The sequence below is a fragment of the Lynx canadensis genome, chromosome C1, assembly GCF_007474595.2.
Source record: "Lynx canadensis isolate LIC74 chromosome C1, mLynCan4.pri.v2, whole genome shotgun sequence".
Lineage (NCBI taxonomy): Eukaryota > Metazoa > Chordata > Mammalia > Carnivora > Felidae > Lynx > Lynx canadensis.
Window position 1 is genome coordinate 770,125 of NC_044310.1, and position 16,569 is coordinate 786,693.

Below are 16,569 nucleotides of genomic sequence, written 5' to 3' on the forward strand. Positions count from 1 at the left end.
AGCCCTTTGGACCTTGAGGGCAGGAAGCACGCTCTGGGGAGCTGCCCTCCCTCCCTCCCCTCCACCCCCCTGCCCCGGCCTTCTGCAGTTAGGGCCCTCATCTGCTGCCAGCGCCCTCCTCAGTGGGGCATAAATCAGGGCTCACGGTGGACCCGCTGCCACTGCCTGGAGAATTTGTGCTCAGCTGGCCAAGAACTTAGGCTTCTCCTGATTTCCTGGTGACACTCCCTCCTTCTCTAGATCAGTGGCTTGGAGATCAGCCTGAAGTCCTGAGTCCGTAGCCACACCCGTCCGCTGCACCCCGCCCTGGGCAGGGCCGGCCGGTGGCTGCAGGGCTGAGCAGGGCCCGAGGGTGAAAGCGGTTGGCCTGGTGCCTGGCTCGGTGCCCGGCCTTCACTGGAAACCTGGGGTGTGCAAATGCGTTGTTCGGATGCCCCCGCCCCATCTGCTCTGTAGCAGGAAGTTGTCTGACCGGAAAGTAGGTCTTTTTAAATCTGAATTCTTCACACAATCTGTGCACGTGACCCGGACCCAAGCCCAGGGGCCACGCTCCGAGCCTGGCTTCGAAGGGTCTCGGGAGCTCCCTTCCCGCAGAGCACCGTCCGTCCGTGCCTCTATCACAAAGCCATCCTGTCTTCCCTTCTGACAGGTGAGCCAGAGCCTGACCCTGGCCCCTGGCCCCAAAGGACAGGACTGGGACAAGGAAGACAGGGAGAGGTGCAAAATGTAGGTAATCCAGAAGAAGCCCTAATTAGTTTGCAGGCTGCCAGCCGCAGGGTCTGGTGACAGAACAGGGTCAGGAGAGTGAGGAAGCCCGCCCCTCCTTCCTTCTCTCGGCAGACACTTCCCAAGGGCCCACGGGTGCCAAGAAGACCCATGTCCCTGACCACGGGTCCACCGTGATACGGGTGCCCGCAGGGGCTGCCGGGAGGGACACAGGGAGAGCAAAAAGGTGACTGTCAGCTGAAGGAAAGCCCGTGGAGGTGCAGGGGTGGGAGGGGTGCACAGCTTCGGAGCCCAAGAGAAGGTCAAGGCCGGGGCCGGCAGGGGCAGAGTGTGCTTTGTCGGCCTTGGGGAGGGTGCTGGCTACTTGGCCCAGCTGCCGGCAGACCCTCCCCCTCACTCTCCCAGGTCTGTCCCTTGTCCCCAAGTCCCCTACCATGCCTCTTGTGACCTGCCCTCCAAGCCCATGATCCTCCCGGTCACCTGCCTTTGGTCACAGACGAGACATCCCTCACGGGGGCCCCCCAAACTTGAGGGGGTAGTGGGGAATCAGGACGTGCCAAGTGAGGGGGGCGGCAAACACAAGACATGTCTCCCCTAAGATTTGGAGCAGACATCCAAGGGAAGGTCCAGGTGGCATCCTTGCCACTCCCAGAGGGCGCCGTCCCGAGTGGGTTGAGCCCGTGGGGGCGGTGCTCAGCTCCGGTGTTCGCCGGAGCAGCCTTCCCGGGGCGCTGGTAACAAGAGGGCCCTTCTTCCTCTGTGGGGCTCTGTGTGATGGGCACGTCTGGTCTCGCCGCGGATGGCGGACCTGTGCTAGCACAGCTGGGGAGCCTGGCTCCATCCGGTGGCTCTGGCTGCCACAGGTGAGCCCAGACAGAGGCTCTCCGTGTCGTTTGTGGAGCGAGACACCTTGGGCTGAAAATACAAACCCCTCTAGTAGAGAAAAACGTGGCTATTATCGAGGAGAGCAGTGTCCCCCACATGTGCCCCGGAAACGTGTGTCCCCACAGATGCGCACTAAGTGTCTACGTGCCAGTGGGGTCAGTCGGGCGCAGGGTAGCGAGTCACAGAAGCTTAAACCGGTTTACGTGAAAAGAGGCAATTGACTCGCTCAGGGGACGAGTCTATGAGCAGATGTCCGGGCTTCAGGCACACACGGGTCCAGGTGTGTGGCCTGACCACGGGTCAGGCTGTTGGGGCTCCCCTCCTGGTTCCGCTTCCCCAGTTCTGGTGCCTCCTTTTCTCTCTCCGCCTGAGAGAGACTGTGTCTGCTAGGGCGTGTCTTCCTATGTCTCCAGCTTCGCAGCCACAGGGCTCCCAAGACTGAGATATCTGTACGTTGACCCCAGGAAGGCTCTGAAGGGCCCCAGTCACATTCACGTGGCCCTGGAGGCAGGGAATGGAGGGGCCACAGCTTGTGCCCCCGTTGGGACACCACCCAGCACCCAGAGCAAAGGCAGGTGCTGTCACCAGGAGGAGGAGGGCTTCTGGACAGAGACAAACACAGGGGTCCTTACCTGCTTCCTAGCCGAAAGCAGGGTTTGGGCAACAGTTGAGCTACTCATAGAGGAAAAGGAAGCCTCTGTCGAGTTCAAGGCCTGCAGAGGCCCCAGTTCCCGGCTCCTCCTGGCTGAGGCCCGTCTGCCCCAGCCCCTGGCCTGCTCCGTCCTGCAACTGGATGCTGGGAACAGAGCCCACCTTCCTTGGCTGCTGTGCCCCCAACCCCAAAGCAGCCTCTGGGGTTTTCTGGGGCAAGGGGCATCAAGGGTGCCCCAGGGGACAGTCCGCGCTCCCACCCACCCCGGCCCCATTTCCAGTCCTGGCCTGGGTGGCTCCCTTGTCGAGGGGGCCACAGCTGTTCCCCACATCTAGGCCATCACCTGCCCAGCCCTGGAACGTAGCTGCCAGCAATGCCCCGGGGCATCCTGGGCCAGGGCTGGGAGCACTCACCAGCGACCAAGAAAGTGTGATGCAGACTTAGGAAGAGCCAGGGGTCAGAGGGGGCGTACCCAGACCCTCACGCCCACGATCAGGTGAAAGAGGGGAGGCCAGGGAGGCACAGTGCCCAGAATGGATGGGGTCTGGCAGAGGGGACCTGCCGGGTGGGGGGCTGGGGGCGGCCGCTGCCTCAGCTAGGCCTTGGGACTCTGGGCACCCCCCTCGGCCCTGGCCTGGCCAAGCCTCCTGTCTTGAGGTGCCCCAACAGGCCTGAGGATGCTTGGAGGGGGGTCCCTGAGGCCAGGCGGTGGGGACACAGCCCCAGTGTTGCACATACCAGCGTAGGCCACACCGGCTTGGTGGGCTGCAGGTCCGTGCAGGGTGACTAGCCTGAGCCCAGGCGTGACACCCCTCCCCCGGAGTGGGGGCAGCCTGCACACTACCCCGTCTCCTAGTTTCTGCTGCAGACATGAGCAGGGACTGATGGGGACGTGGTGGGGGAATCACAGGGACCTGTCCAGGGAAATGGGAGGGGGGCTGGTCTCCAGCCCCCCTGACCTGCCACTGCTGGTGCCCTGCCGGGGGAGGGGCACCCTGTCTGTTCTGGGGATTCACCTCCCCACGGATGGTGCCCTGGGACTCAGTTCCACCAGCACCTGCCCGGTAAACAGCTTGCACCTGTGGCCCCAGCAGACAAGTGGGGAGGGGTGGGCGGCCCAGCGCCTGGGGTGCCTGCCAAGCCTTCCCGAACCCACTGTCCTGTCTCAGGCAGCCACTGAGAAGCCTCCCCTGGAGCTGGGGAAGCAGGACGGAGCCAGGACAGCGGCACAGAGGGAAGGGCATGTGGGTCCCTAAGTCACACAGCCCCAGATCTCCACCCTCACTAGGCCGCATCCCGTCTGTCACGCCCCATCACCTACCGAATCGTGCCACGTCACGTGCCACGTCATCCACAGACCGCCGGGCCACATCTGCCACCTCGTGTCACCTGGGTTTGGACACAGTGGCGCGCCCGGGCCCCTGGGTGCCCGGCGAGAATGGCCGTTTCTCCTGGGCCTGTATCCTGGTTATCGTCCCAGTTGCCCCCTGTCCTGTCCTCAGGCACAGACCTGGAAGGACTGTCCTCTCCGACAAAAAGACCCTCCAACACAGCCCCTCCCAAGAGGGGGCAGGGATCAGCACCGCAGCCCGAGCGCCCCCGTTCCCACCCCACCCCCGGCTCAGCCCAGGGCACAGGGTCTCCACGAAGAACTTCCTGCTCACAGGGCACCCCCTACTCCCCCAACCAGACGGGGACACCCTCAGGCACTCCCCCCAATAGGGCTCGGCCACACCGGCTTCTTGTTTTAAATCGGTAAGATACACACAACACAAAGTGTACCAGCGAGGCCCTATCGGAGTGTGCAGTCGATTGGCATTGAGTATGTTCCCGTTACTGTTGCAACCGTCACCTCGCTCCAGAATGTTTCCATCAGCCGGGAAGGGAACCCCGTGCCCCTTAGGCAGTCTCTTCCCATGCCATCCCCTCAAGGTTCATCCACGATGTCAGTGCTCCATAGCTTTCTGTGGCTGAGAGACCCAGGGCCGAGATACACCGCCCTCCGCTTATCCGTTCATCGGCGGATGGGCATTTGGGCTGCTGCCACTCTTTGTCGATCTTTTTGTGTGCTTAGAGGCCATGTGTATATCTTCCTTGGAGGAATGTCTCTTCCAGATCTTTGCCTTTTTTTTTTTTTTAAGTTTATTTATTTTTGAGAGAGAGAGAGAGAGAGACAGAGCATGAGAGGGGGAAGGGCAGGGAGAGAAAGAGACACAGAATCTGAAGCAGGCTCCGGGCTCGGAGCTGTCGGCACAGAGCCCGACGTGGGGCTCGAACCCATGAACTGCGAGATCGTGGCTGCAGGCGAAGTCGGACGCTTAACTGACTGAGCCACCCAGGTGTCCCGCTTTCCCTGTTTTTGAACTTTTATTGTGGTTGTTGAGTTGTAAGAGTTCTTTACATATTCTGGACACTAGACCCTTATCTGATACATGATTTGCAAATATTTTCTCCTGTCCTGTTGTACTTTCACTCTGTTGGTAGGGTCATTTGGTACACAAAAGTTTTTGATTCTAATAGAGTCCAATTTATCTCTTTCTCCTTTTTTTTTCTTGGTTATAGTGGTTTTTGGTGTCACATCTAAGGAACCATTGCCAAATCTAAGATGATGAAGACTTACTCCTGTGTTTTCTTCTAAGAATTTTATAATTTTATTTTTAATGTTTATTTTTGAGAGAGAGAGAGAGCGTGAGCAGGGGAGGGGCAGAGAGATAGGCGGGCAGAGGATCTGAAATGGGCTCTGTACTGACAGCAGTGAGCCCGACGTGGGGCTCGAACTCACAGACTGCAAGAGCATGACCTGAGCTGAAGTCGGACACTTAACTGAGCCACCCAGGTGCCCCTGAGTTTTGTAGTTTTAACTCTCACATCTAGGTCTCCGATCCATTTGGAGATAGTTTTCATGTGTGGTGTGAGGCAGGGGTCCAACTGCATTCTCTCGCACGTGGACATCCAGTGTTCCCAGCACCGTCTGTTGAAGACTGTCCCCTCCCTGTTGAATGGTCTTCGCACCCTTGCTGAAAATCAATTGACGATACATGTGCGGGTTTCTTTCTGGGCTCCCCATCGCATCCCGCGTGTCTAAATGACCGTCTTTATGCCAATATTACACTGTTCCAGTCACTGTGGCTTCGTATACATTTTTTATTTGGAGATTTTTAAATTTAAATTTTTATTTATTTAATTTTCTAAAAGCTTATTTATTTTGAGAGAGAGAAAGAGGGGGGGCAGAGAGAGGCAGAGAGATAATCCCAAGGAGGATCCGTGCTGTCAGTGTGGACTCTGATGTGGGGCTTGATCTCACGACCCTGAGATATTGACCTGAGCTGAAATCCAGAGTTGGATGCTTAACTGAGCCACACAGAGGCCCCTTTTCTTTATTCCTAAGTAATCTCTACACCCAATGTGGGGCTCGAACTTACAACCCTGAGATGAAGAGTCAGCCACACAGTCCATCGACCGAGCCAGCCAGGCGGCCCAAACGAAGCTCTGATTTGTGGGTTTTATGCCAGAAATGTTTCAGGAGCTCATGAGTGGCGCGTCCCGGGTCAGGTGCTCACCCACGGCCAATAAGAGGAGGACACAGGAACACGTGGCCCACAGGGCAGGCCAAGGTGGACAATTTAATTTAATTTTTTTTTTAACGTTTATTTATTTTTGAGACAGAGAGAGACAAAGCATGAACAGGGGAGGATCAGAGAGAGGGAGACACAGAATCTGAAACAGGCTCCAGGCTCTGAGCTGTCAGCACAGAGCCCGACGCGGGGCTCGAACTCACGGACCGTGAGATCATGACCTGAGCCGCTCGGACGCTTAACCGACCGAGCCACCCAGACGCCCCTTAATTTTATTTTAAGTAATCTCTATGGCCAACGCGGGGCTCGAATTCATGACCCCAAGATTAGGAGTTGCACACTCCACGGACTGAGCCAGCCGGGCGCCCCTGTATAAATTTTAAATTAGGAAGTGTGAGTCCTCCAACTCTCCAACTCTGTTCTTTCTCAAGATTGTTGTGGCTAGTTTGAGTCCCTTGCGATGCCATAGGAATTCGAGGAACTACTTTTCTTTCTCTGGGGAAAAAATAAAAGGCCATTGGCATTTATCAGCTACTCCTTAAAAAAGGTAAACTCAGAGAGGAGAAGGCTGCGGGTGGTGTCTTAGAATCTCTGCCATTCGGAGGTGGTGGTCAGCTCCGTTCAGGCCCCTGGCGGTGAGGCGGACAGTGGTGGGAACCACTGGGGGGTCTGAGCAGGGGCAGGGCCCCCTCTGGCTGCCTCAGGGTGGGGTGAGCCCCGTGCAGGGTAGCGCGATGGGCTGGGCGGGCCGGACAGGGCCACGGATTCTGAGGTGAGGAGGCTTGTGGCGGTTCAGGAATCCGGGCACGGACGGGGCAGGGGTGATGCCAGGGTGTCCGAGCAGCTGGGCGGTGAGCTGGGGCGGGTGGGGAGGGGCCGCTGGCGGAGGCAGTCTGATGGGGCAGGGGGAGAGTGCGCTGTGTTGGATCTTTCCAGCCCGAGATGCTTACAGATGTTGGGCGGAGAAGTGGGTGTGTGGCGGACGCGGAGGGCCGGGGGGGGGGGGGGGGGTGCGGTGAAGGGCCAGGGGAGTGTACGTAGCCAAGGACATCTCTGGGCTGCCAGTGTCCCCTCAAGGGCAGAGGGGAGAGAAGGAAGAGCACCCCAGGGAGAAGTAGGGACTTTGCAGACGAAGGAAGGGGTGTCGTGACCAGGGAAGCAGGGATCAGCATGGGGTTACGGGGTCCCCGAGCTGGCCGGGAGGAGACGTGCGTGTGAGCACAGCCGGGGGGGGGAGGGTGGGACGGGGCTGCTGTCACCCTGCCTCCACTCCGGTGGCCCTCCCCCACAAGCCCCCAGTGCGAGAACCTGCCCCACCCCCACACCACTGCCCTTTTCCGCGCTTCTCGGAAGTATGGTTCTCATTTACTGGTCCTTGTGGGGCACAGACCCTTCCTTACCCAGGGCAGAACCTGGAGGGGGCCTGAGTAAACCAGCTGCTGGCTGCACAGGCCGGGGGGGGGGGGGGGCTTGCTCCCTGGAGGGCCCTCTGCACTCGGTCCCGCTGGGCCCCCTTCCTCCCAGTCGGCACCTGCAGGGGGGACCAGCCCCTCACCTTTCCCTTCTTCACCTTGGGGGCTGAGACAGTGACCCCGGTCCCCCCCCCCCCCGCCTGCCTAGCAAGTGCTCTCTCTGACAGGCTGCTCTCTTGCCCCGTGCGTGAGTCCCGCCTGTAGAGACCACAGAATTGCCCTGGGACCTCTAACAAGGACCCAAGGGCAGCCCCAACAGCCAGAACCCCCAAACCATCTTCTGAAACGAAGGTGAGTGCGCGGGGGCCTATGAGACTATCTGCAGTTTGGTGTGGGCTGGAACAGCAAGGAGGGGGGTCACTGGGTCCCCACACTCTTCTGTCCCCCGCTCGCTCTTGGCCACTAGGCTCTGCTCCAAGTCAAGTGGGCACGTGACACTCAGGCCAGGCACCATGTGCTCTGGGGAAGGCAGGGGGTAGGGGGACGACACTGCCCTTCTGCAGGGCCCCTGCAGCCTCCCCCCGCCCCCCCCCCCCCCATCTCCCAGCCCTCAGAGTCTCCGTCCTGCCTGGCTGGGTGGCTGGCCTCAACTCAACTCAGGAGTACTCTTGGCGCCTGAGGCTGTTTGTTGAGAATCCTGTCCCTGAGGCCCAGCCCATGGACACCTGGGAGGTGATGCAAGGTGTGCCTGGAAGGGGCGCTGAGAGGCAAGGTGGGACCTGGGGGCCATGTGGCCTGGAGAAGATGGTGTGCAAGGGCAGTGGTGCCAGAGACTGGGGGACCTGGGGCCTGAGGAGGTGGAAGAGGAAGTGGGGGGCTGGGACCTCAAGCAGCAGGGGTGCGGACAGGAGTCAGGAGCACCGCGGGCCCTTGGGCTGCCCCTCCCGGGGAGGCTGGGCCTGCAGGCACCGGGTGTTTTGGAAACCAGCAGGTGTGGCTAGGCACGTGGGGCGGCTGCCTGGTGCCAGGGGCCCTGGAGCTCTCATTGTGACGTGTGTCGGGGACCTGCTGGGCCCCGCTATATTCCCCTGGGCATCTGCCCAAGTCCCATGCCCAGACCTGCTCTGGAGTGCCCTGGGTGGGGGGAGTGGCTCAGTCTGCTGGATCCCACTCCTAAGGGCCTGTCTGTCCCCCCCTGCCCCCCACTGCTCCTCCAGCAGCCCCTGGTGGCCCCGGGGCCCAGGCCTTGGGTAGGCACTTTGGTGCCCAGACTTCTGAGAGAGACAATGGGGAGGAAGCCCTTGAAGAGGGTGCAGGGGGAGGGGCTGTGGGTCACCCCCGACTGGGCACCACCCGCAACACGACTGAGGCCAGGGCCAGGGGTGCCCCACAGGCCATGGGTGCTGCCTTAGGCTAAGCGCCCCCCACCCCCCCCAGGGGCTTTACCTGGAACCCGTTTCCCCTCCGTGCAGGGCAGACCTTCAGGCCGCTGCCCCCCTCTGGCTGCTGGGCCCACTGGGACTCCGCGACAGAAGTCTGAGGCTTTACATATGTACACACATATACACATATTTCTATTTTGTAAATTTATTTATTTTTGTGAGAGAGAGCACAGGTAGGGGAGGGGCAGAGGGAAGGAAAGAGAGAACCCCAAGCAGGCTCCGAGTGTCAGCGCAGAGCTGGTTGCAGGGCTCAGACTCACAAACCGTGAGATCATAACCTGAGCTGAAGTCCAGAATCGGACGCTTACCCCGCTGAGCCACCCAGGCACCCCTTCAACATATATTTCTTAAAGTTTATTTTGAAAACAGCATGAGCAGGGAGGGGCAGGGGGAGAAAGAATCCCAAGCAGGCTCCACACTCAGCGCGGAGCCCAACTCAGGCCTCGATCCCACAAACTGTGAAATCAAGAGGCCAGTGCTCAACCAGCTGAGCCACCCAGGTGCCCCAGAGGCTCTTGATGCATGTGAAACCTCTTTTAGCTTTGGACACCATGTCCTTGGTGTGTTCACGTGCAAACAAGACGGAAAGGGAGCAGGAAGAGTCTCAGAGGTGTGGGAGGAGCAGGGGTAGGGAGCACAGGACTTCCAGGCACCAGCTGAGCCCCCCGACAGCCAGGAGGGTCACACAGCAGCCAGGCCGTGTCCCAGGAGCCCAAGGCGGGGCGGACGTGTGTGCGTGTGGCTGTGGTCCCCCTGGCTCAAGGGCTTACCTGGGGGCCTGCACATGCGCGTCGGAGGTCGGCCCAAGACCGCCGAAGGCTCCACTTTCCCAGAGCCTGTGCCCTTCCCCAAGGCCCGCCACCTGTGGGGTCCGCCTTAGGAGTGAACGAAAAGGGATGTTTATGTCTATTTGTCTCCTGCCAATTGTCGGATCCAAAAGCGAGGCTTTGAAGACAAGACTTTGAGACGAGGGGTAGAGAGCGGCACGCACCAGCGGCCTAGGCGGCGACCTTGGCCCAGTTCCAACGCGGGGCCGTCCGACCCCAGACCCTAAATGACCTCCAGCGGGGAATCGCGGCCCGCCGGGCTCCGCACGGCTCACGAGCGCCGCCTGGTGCCCACGCGTGGAGACGCCGCCAGCCTCGCTGCTTCCGGGCGGGAGCCGAGGGCCGGCCGAGTGACGGGCCGGGGGCGGGGCCGGGGGCGGGGCTGAGGCCGAGTGACGGGGACAGGGTGCGGCCGGGGGCGGGGCCAGCGCCGAGAGACGGGCCTGGGGCCGGGGGTGGGGCCTTCTCTGAGTGACGGGGCAGGGTGCGGTCTGGGGCGGGGCCTGCGCCGAGTGACGGGCAAGGGGCGGGGCCTTGGCTGAGGGGCGGGCCTGGGCTGAGAGAAGCCCCGCCTCGGACCTCGCGGGGGCTTTGGGCCCCGGGTCTGGCCTTCTCCAGGAAGAGATCGGCCGTGGCCGCTGATCTCTGGTTTGTTGCAAACTTGTGTCCCTCCCCCGCCCCCTCCCTTAGCAGAAACAGCCCCCTGCCACTCCTCTGGCTGTTTCCTCTCGTCTTGATTTCGAAATTAATCGGAATCTCGGTAGTCAGCGGTCAGATTGCTGTCGATCTCCAATGTGGAGATTTCCTTGTGGATCAATAAGTGGTAGATGTTCAGACCCAGGGGGTGCTGAGGAAGGATGCTCTGGGGCTGCGCCCGCAGACTTAGCACGCGTGCGGAGCGCGGGGTGCGGAGGGGCTCCCCGCCCCAGACGCGCCCCCTGGAGGGGAGCTGCCGCCCCTGCAGCCTGGGTGCAGCCACCCGCCCTGCCCGCCTTCCTGCAACCTCTCTCTGAGGGTTGTGTCTGAGCAGAAAGCAGCTGGGGTCTGTTTTTATCGAGTCGGACAGACTTCGGTTTATGTGGCGATTGTTTTAAATGAGTTCTTTTGATTATTGACGTATTTAGATTTTTTTTTTTTAGATTTATTTTTTAAAATAAACTTTATTTGGGGGCGCCTGGGTGGCTCAGTCGGTTAAGCGTCAGACTTCGGCTCAGGTCATGATCTCATGGTTTGTGGGCCCGAGCCCCCCCCTCCCCCCCACTCCCCCGGCGGGCTCTGTGCTGACAGCTGGGAGCCTGGAACCTGCTTCGGATTCTGTGTCTTCCTCTCTCTCTCTCTCTCTGCCCACCCCCGCTCACGCTCTCTCTCAAAAATAAATAAACATTGAAAAAATAAACTTTATTTTTAGAACAGTTTTAGATTTACAGAAAAATTGCTGACAGTACAGAGTTCCCATGCACTTCACACTTCACACCTATGATAGGACTATCTTACTAGCATGATACATTTGACTTTGTCACCATCAACCAGTATTTACATACTATTCTTAACTAAAGTCCTTGCTTTATTCAGATTTCCTTGGTTTTTAACAAACGTCCTCCTTATGTCCCAGGATCCCATCCCACATGAAGTCATCACATCTCCTTGGGCTCCTCTGGGCTGTGACAGTTTCTCAGACTTTCTCTTTATTTTAATGTCCTTGACAGTTTTCAAGAGCGCTGGTCAGGACACTTTGTAGAATGTGCCCCTCCTGGGATCTGTCCGGTGCTGTCTCATGATTAGACTGGGGGTGTGGGTTTCAGGAGGACCACAGCGGGGGTGCAGTGCCCTCTCGTCACATCATATTGGGGGTGACTCATCACTGCCATGTTGACCTTGATCACCTGAGGGGGGCAGCACCTGGTTCTCCCTTTCCATACTCTACTCTGTGGAGGGAAGTCACTGTTGGGGCCTGGGTTGTGTCCCCCCCTCCGCGAGGCTAGAATAGCTGCATGAACTATTTGGAATTCTGTACGGGAGAGGTGGCTCTTCTCCCCCATTTATTTATGAATCACTTATACCAATATGGACTCATCAATATTTATGTTTATTGTAGTGGTGAAATATTAAAAAAATTTTTTTAACGTTTATTCATTTTTTGAGAGACAGAGAGAGACAGAACGTGAGTGGGGGAGGGACAGAGAGAGGGCAAGACACAGAATCCGAAGCAGCTCCAGACTCCGAACTGACAGCACAGAGCCTGACACGGGGCTCGAACTCATGAACGTGAGATCACGACCTGAGCTGAAGTCGGAGGCTCAACCCACTGAGCCACCCGGGTGCCCCAACTGTGTTTTTGATTCTACCATTCTGACAGGTGTGAGGTGACATCTCGTTGTGGTTTTGATTCGCATTTCCCTGATGACTAATGAAGTTGAGCATCTTTTCATTTGTCTGTTGGCCATCTGGATGTTCTCTTAGTATTTGTCCTTTGTGACTGGCTGGTTTCACTGAGCATAGTGTCTCCCAGGTGCGTCCACGTTGTAGCAGTTGCCAGCATTTTCTTCCTTTTTATGGCTGAATAATTCCATCGTACATTCTATGCGGGTTCTCCAGAGAAACAGGACACACACGCACGCACACCTGCGCACGCACCCTCACACGCACTCACGTGCACACACGCACGTATGCACGCACGTGCACGCACGCACATGCGCATGCACGCACACACGCACGCTGAGCTGAGGAGACTGATCACGGGAACTAATCCACGCAGCTGTGCAGGCCACGGCGTCCCACCCTCTGCCCTGTGCGGGCTGCGGACCCGGGACAGCCCGTGGCGATTCAGTCTGCGTCCGAAGGCCAGAGAGGCCGGACGTTCCACGCAGGCAGAGAGCAAACTCACCCTTCCTCTTTTTCGTTCTGTTTGGGCCCTCAGCAGACTGGACAAGGCCCACCTGGCTTGGTGAGGACAGTCAGCTTACAGAACCGAACGCTTGTCTCTTCCGGGGACGCCCTCACAGACGCATCCAGAAATACCGCTTCGCCGCTGTCTGGGGGCCCTTGGCCCAGTGGAGCTGACGCATAATTTTTATTATCACATGTGTATACACTATGTTTCGTTTCTCCATCCATCCATCCCTCCCGTGGGGTGCTGTGGGTTGTCTCCACCTTTTATGTATCGTGAATAACGCTGCTATGAACACAGGCGGACGTGGAGCCCCCTGCTCGCGGTTCTCTTAGGTACATACGTGGATCGCGTGGTCATCCTGCGTCTGCTTTTCTGAGGACTCGCCAGGCTTTTCCACGCGGCCATTTCGCATTCCCACCGTCTGCGCACAGGATCCCGATCTCTCCGCCTCTTCCCTGACCCTTGTCGCTCTCTGTTTTTTGAGAATAGCCATCCTACTGGGTGGGAAGGGATAAGTCACGGTGGTTTTGAGTTGCATTTTCCTAATGATTAGTGACGGTGAGCAGCTTTCCGTGTGCTTCTTTGCCATGTGTGGATCTCCTGTTGGAAAAGTGTCTATGCAAGTCCTTTGCCCATTTTTAATTGGGTTGTTTATTTCTGTTGTTGAAGTGTAGGAATTCTTTTTTTTTTAACGTATTTTCTTAAAGTAGACTCCATGCCCGATGTGGGGCTTGAACTCGTGACCCTGAGAGGAAGGGTCACATGCTCTGCCGACTGAGCCAGCCAGGCGCCCCGAGTTGTAGGAATCCCTTACGTATTCTGGACACGAATCCCTCATCAGAGATGGGGCTTGTGGGTATTTTCTTCCGGTCTGTTGGTGTCATGCTTCCGCGCACAATGGATACATGCGGTTATAATCCGATCCTGCTTGATTCATTTCTTGCTCTCATCGTTCCAGCACTGGCCCCCGGGAGCTCTGTCAGGTGGCTCGGTTTACTTGTGTGACATTACTTTCTGCTTTCAAGTTATGCTGCTTTTCTCAGGCTTCTGTCTTCTGCATTTTGTTAGGTTCATTACATTTTCTTTATTCTTTTTTCCCTCCACAGATGTGGACTTGATGCAACTTATTTCTATTATTTTAGTGGTTACCTTAAAGTTTCACATTACATTAGCAAATTTTTAAAAACTGTTTGTTTTTGAGAGAGAGAGAGAGAGAGAGAGAGAGCACACAAACAGGGGTGGGGCAGAGACAGGGAGACACAGAATCCGAAGCAGGCTCCAGGCTCAGAGCTGTCAGCCCAGAGCCGGACGTGCGGCTCGAACCCATGAACCGCGAGATCATGACCTGAGCCGAAGTCAGCCGCTCCGCTGACGGGGCACCGCCTCCCCCCCCCCCCCCGGCCCAGGCACCCCTCACATCACATTTTCACCTCAGTCGCCGGCGCTGGCCATTCCTGAACAGGACTGGGATCTTACACTTGCATTCCTGGCCACCTGCCACGGTTGCTGGTCCGGGGCTGGCTTGTCTTTACTCCCCTGGTCCAGGCTCCCCTTGCGGACCCTGAAACAAAGACTCAAGACTAGGGCACGGAATTTTTCTTGGGCGTAGGAGGTAAGGGGGGTGGGGAGGGGGCGTTCCCGGGCAACCGTACTCAGCACACTGGGACCCAGGGGAGACGTGTCACGGGTGCACGCCGTTGCCGGTGGGCGAGGGGGCCGGCTGCAGGCACCGTGCAGCGTGTGGGTTCCAGACTGTGGCCTGCCCTGTGCCGGCTCAGGAAGCCTCAGGCGGGAGCCGCAAGAAGAAGGGGGGCTTTGAGAACCCTTGGTACGTGTAGGGTCTCACACCTGCCTGGCTCGTGCTCCGGCCCCTCAGTGGAGCGGAGCCGCTGGGGCCGCCCGTGTCCCCGGCTCCTGCCAACACAGCCCATCGGTCTCTTCGTCCTCCGCTGTCCTTGAGCTGTCAGACCCAGCGCATCCCCAGCCCGGTTATGCTGCAATTTAACCCTGCGTGTCAGCCCAGTGGCCAGGAGGGGAGGTGGATGTCCTGAAGGGGACAAATGTTGCCGGGGATTGGCAAGGGCGGGGGGAGATGATGAGGCCTCCGCATTCTATTTCGGCTGGGGGCGGGGGTGCAGCTCTTCCCAGGGAGAGGTGAGCAAACCCTGCAGAGGCAGAATGTTCCGAAGGACACCCACCTGGATGTCCCCCACCCACACGGCGAGGTCCCAGCTTTCCCTGCCGAGGTTCTGACAACGGTCAGGGGCTGGGCAGCGGCCGCCTGGTCTCTGGCCCATCCTGCCCGATCGCCACAGTGACAGCTGGGGCGGGTGGGCCACTAGGGAGGCGTGTGTGTGTCCGACCCCAGCGGCACCTCGTTGCAGCCGGGCGGCGAGGAATCCATTTCCGATACCCCTTCTAGTTGCGGAGTGGGCCCTCAGGAAGCCGACCCCGGGATGGGGTTTGCGTTCACGCTACGCACAGGGGTCAGTCCCAGAGGCAGGGAGGGGGCAGGATTGGGTGAGGGAAGTCGGCTGTGCAGCAGGAAGCCTCAGGCCAGCCCTGCGGACTCGGGAGCGATAACCCCTTCCGAGGCTCCACCTGGGCCCCGCGGCGGCACAGCTGGTCCGCCCCTGAGGCTGCCCCGGAGGGGTGGGGGGGCCTCGTGGCGTCTTCCCCCCGGGGACCCCGGGGAAGTCTACGGGCTCCTCTCTTCCAGGAAGGGGTCACTGGGGAAGCACGTGCAGCCTTTCACCACAACCTGGCCTGGGTTTTCAGTCTGTGAGTTCAGCTGCTCCCTGCAGGTGCCTGAGCCTCCCTTCCGGACCTGCCTGGAGGAAACACCGTGGGCCCCGCAGTCGGAGGATGGCCCCGGGGGCACGTGCACAGGTGCCCAGGTTCTTGGAACGCACTGCCCTCGATGGCCTTCTGTATCAGCCAGGGATCTCCGGAAAAACAGACCACTAGGGGTGGGTGGCAGGGAGAAAGTGAGGGACAGGGGTGATTTATTTTGAGGAATGGGCTCCAGTTGGGGCGACTGTGGGGTTGGCGAGTGCAGCTGGAGACCCAGGAAGGAGCTGATGTTGCGGCTCGAACCCAGCGGCCCTCCGGAGCAGAATTCCCTCCTCCTCTGGGGAGCTCAGTCTTTTCTCTTAAGGCCTTCAACTGATCGGATGAGGCCCGCCCACATTACGAGGGTCATCTGCTGATTTAAATGTTAATCACACCTAGGAAAGCTTCGTGTTCTTTCTGTCCAGTGGAATGTTATTCCACCTTAAAAAGGAGGAAATGCTGGCACCCGCTTCAGCACGGATGGACCCTGAAGACATCATGCTTCGTGAAGTAAGCCCGTCCGAAAGGACAAATCCTGAACGAGTCCGCTTATATGAAGGGCCCGCAGGAGTCAGATCCGTGGAGATCGGTCGATGGTGGGCGCCAGGGGCTGGGGGGTTAGTGTTTAATGGGGAGTTTCAGTTTGGGAAGATGGAAAGTTCTGGAGATGGACAGTGGGGATGGTTGCACAGCAGTGTGAATGTGCTCAGTTTTCAATGCCCCCGAGCTGTGCACTCACAAACGGTTAGGATGGTAAATTCTTTTTTTTTTTTTTTTTTTTTTTTTTTTTAAATTTTTTTTTTTCAACGTTTATTTATTTTTGGGACAGAGAGAGACAGAGCATGAATGGGGGAGGGGCAGAGAGAGAGGGAGACACAGAACCGGAAACAGCCTCCAGGCTCTGAGCCATCAGCCCAGAGCCCGACGCGGGGCTCGAACTCACAGACCGCGAGATCGTGACCTGGCTGAAGTCGGACGCTTAACCGACTGCGCCACCCAGGCGCCCCAGGATGGTAAATTCTTATGTGCGTGCTTGTGTGTACGTGTGTGGTTGCCACAAATTAAAAAAAAAACCATCGTGGTATGTGATAGATGTTTAATGAATGTCAGTTTCCCTTTCTGAGTGATATTTTACATTAGCTTCGCCACTGTAATCAATATACGTGGAAAAACCCTGCGCGGCAACACCTTACCAGTGTCTGGACAACTCTGGGCACCGCGGCCCTGGCGAGAGCCGTGAAATCAGCCGTCAGGCCGTCCTGCTCCTGGCGCCCCGACCCTGTCTTGCTCTCGGTCCCCACTGACTTTCACACGTGGTTTGGGCTCAT